The 3,071-nt window shown below is 47.9% G+C and overlaps 1 long non-coding RNA gene across 1 annotated transcript; it reads right to left on the bottom strand.

The window, feature by feature from the left end:
• Positions 1 to 206: 206 nt before the first annotated feature.
• On the bottom strand, positions 207 to 2,572 carry LOC129381778 (uncharacterized). The gene is made up of 2 exons (XR_008609905.1): positions 2,418 to 2,572; positions 207 to 337 (listed from the first exon to the last, which is right to left on the bottom strand). It is a non-coding gene; the product is annotated as an uncharacterized lncRNA (long non-coding RNA).
• Positions 2,573 to 3,071: the final 499 nt, after the last annotated feature.

The following is a 3,071-nucleotide window of genomic DNA, read 5'->3' as shown; positions in this document are numbered from 1 at the left end:
ATACTAGCTGGTGCGCGTCACGCCGGCTCCCTTTTTTTTTTGCTTTTGCAGCAAATTTATTATTATTAATAATTTATTATTATTAATTTATTAAACATTTATTTTCAAATAATTTTATGAAGTAAAATTGATTGCGAACGATCTTCACAAGCCTCCATTGAATATGTGCCACGTGCAATTTGATAAAGACGAAAGACACCTTGTGAAATGAGGAAAAATTTACCTTTATTTTATTCTTTGTAAATGCTCGTCGCGGGCTTTTTGTGCATTCATCCAACGTTGTGGCACCAGGTAAGCAGCAGTAGTTTCCGCAGGAAGATCCACCAGACGACGTGAGCTGAAAAAAATTACAAGTGTTATTTTGGTTTTAACATGCAAGAATAATGCCAGTAGAGGCGAAGCGTGCGAAAGTGGTGAGTGGGCGGCATTACAAACAAATGCAGTTCGTATTTTCACACTCCGCGTAGAAAATACCCGACTCATCCCAAGCAATACCGTACATACCACAAACACATTCTAATTCCAAGCATTCCCCTCTTCCCAATACTTATTTTCTGCACTTTAATAGCACCAATGCGCGGGCAACGGAGCGTTTCGCGAACTTGGCTACAACCGACGCGATAGTACGCTAAGAATACACAGAAGGAGGAAGGAAGGAAAAAGTGGAGAAGGAAGGCAGGGAGGTTAACCAGTTTTGCCTAACCGGTTTGCTACCCTACACATGGGAGCGGGATGGGGGGGATGAAAGATGGGGAGAAGAGATAGAGGGCACATAACACGGCACACACATCGTTGGTTACAGTCTGTCACTCTTGTGTGGTACGTGACATCACTGTCACAGTCGCTTGTCCAAGCCCGTATCCTTCATAAACCGAAGTAGTCCCTTCGTCGCCTTCAGCTGCGATGTCTTCAGTCGGCGATATGTGAAAATGGTTGCAACTGACAATGGTCTACTGTCAAGGTGCGCTAGAACGGACGCCATGGACTGTCTCTGAACATTATATTCAGGACAGTCGCACAGAATGTGTTCCAGCGTCTCCTCGCAAAGACAGGCATTGCAGAGAGCGTTGTCGGCCATTCCAATGCGAAACGAGTAAGATTTCGTGAAGGCCACCCCTAGCCATAAGCGATAAAGCAGGGTGGCCTCACTTCGGCGGAGTCCGGTTGGCATACAGAGATGCATCAAGGAGGGCAGGTCGTGTTGATGATCGCTGCGGTTGGTCTGGCTGCTTGGTGTGCACCATAGAGAGAGCGTGATCTCCTGTGCAAGCACTTGAAGTCTGCTGGCTGCGTCGGAACGTGAAAGTGGTATGGCCTCTTCCTGTGTGTCTTGAAGAGCTGTCCGAGCGGCTTTATCGGCGTCTTCATTTCCGATGACGCCGCAGTGACTTGGCAGCCACTGAAACGTCACGTGATGTCCTTTCTCATGTGATGTATGAAGTAGGCATCTAATATCGAATACGAGCTGTTCAGATGGCCCGCGACGCAGAGCTGATAGTACAGATTGTAGGGCTGCCTTTGAGTCGCTGAAAATTGACCATAAGAATACACAGAGGTGGCCACAACACAGGCTCTCAACCAGAGCATGCTGGACGCTCGCAGAATTCCTTCTACTCGCACTCGAGACAAAATGCGTGGGTGCCGGCCACAAGACAGAATTTTCGAGTCACTAGTTCGTGGCGTTTCAGCTCCTTGGCTTATCTCTTGTGCGTTCTGCAGGCGCAAGCAACGCCCTCCCGTGTTATCACTCTTGACGATGGCTCGTCGCGTTTTCGACAAGCGTGGGTACCGAAAGAAGGCTTAAATTGTTGCGGGGACATAAAAATTGCCACAATCTTGTCGCAGTAAGATTCAGTACGCGCCAAACTAACTGTCACCACGGCCGAGCTGCTTTTCGCTGCGTCACAACAGGCGCGGCGAGCGGGCCTCAAAATAAAAGTATCGAAAATAATTTTCAACAATGTTGGGCGTCAAAGAAAAGCGCCATGAACTAGTCAGTGCATTAAAGCGCGAAACCGCGCACTACGGCCGAGCTGATTTTCGCTAACCGAGTCGCAGCGCCAGGCGCGCCCACTCCGCTCGAAAGGTAGCCCAAAAAGTAATGAAATTAGTTTCAATAATGTTGGCAGTCAGAGAAAGCGCCAAAACTTGTCGCAGTAAAATTCGGTACACGCGAAACTGCGTCACAGCACCCTGTGCGACTAGCGTGCCCAAAAACTACCGAAATTTGTTAAAGTAATATTGGGGCTTATAGGAAGCGTCGCAAACATCTCCCAGTACGATTCATTAATTCAAATTAACTGCTCCACGACGGCCACGCTGTTTTTCGTTAACTGCGTCCCAAGTCTAGCCTAGGTGCCGGGCAGTAAGCCTAATTGCTTGAAGTGCGTCGCAGACTGTCGAACAAAGTTTCTCACCTTGCCGTAGTCCAATAGTGCAGTGCTGCCATGTCGAAGTTCCGAATGAATGCAATAATTCGCCGGGAGGCCACCAAACCAGGCTAAATCCCAAAATAGAAAAACAGGCAGACGGGTGCCCGAACAGTCCAACGCTCAGATGCGCGGTCGGTCTCTCTCGCTTCGGCGGTGTGTCTGACGAATGACGCAAGCATCTGGCTCGTCATTCGCCGGTTCGCCTGTCGCTCGGCAACGGAAGTAAGCCGCAAAGATTAATTTAATTTATACGCAGATATTTTTAATTTTTCCGAGAAAGAATAAAAAAAATAAAACAATTTCTGTTCATCTCATTTCACATTTTTCTTTTTTTCTATGCTCGCGCCCCCAATTCGTCGGTGTTAATACTATAGCGTGACGTGTTTCCTGTTTCCAATTTTCGCCGAGTGTCCGCTCTTGTTCAATCCCTTTCTCTATGGTTTCACTCCCAAACCCGCAGGGCTTCGCTTTTACCACAGCGTTAAGACACCCTTAAGACAATACGGAGATCTACCAGCGTCAAGGGAACTGGAAATGCCGGGTGTTTCGTCCGAAGAGAGAGCGCGAATTGTTTCTCTTTACCGGCACCAAGTGCATCAGCGTGAGATTGCCAGGATTACGAATCGCTGTTTGCCTACA

The sequence above is a fragment of the Dermacentor andersoni genome, chromosome 1 (assembly GCF_023375885.2).
Source record: "Dermacentor andersoni chromosome 1, qqDerAnde1_hic_scaffold, whole genome shotgun sequence".
Taxonomy (NCBI): domain Eukaryota; kingdom Metazoa; phylum Arthropoda; class Arachnida; order Ixodida; family Ixodidae; genus Dermacentor; species Dermacentor andersoni.
This window is presented reverse-complemented; position numbering and strand designations above follow the sequence as displayed.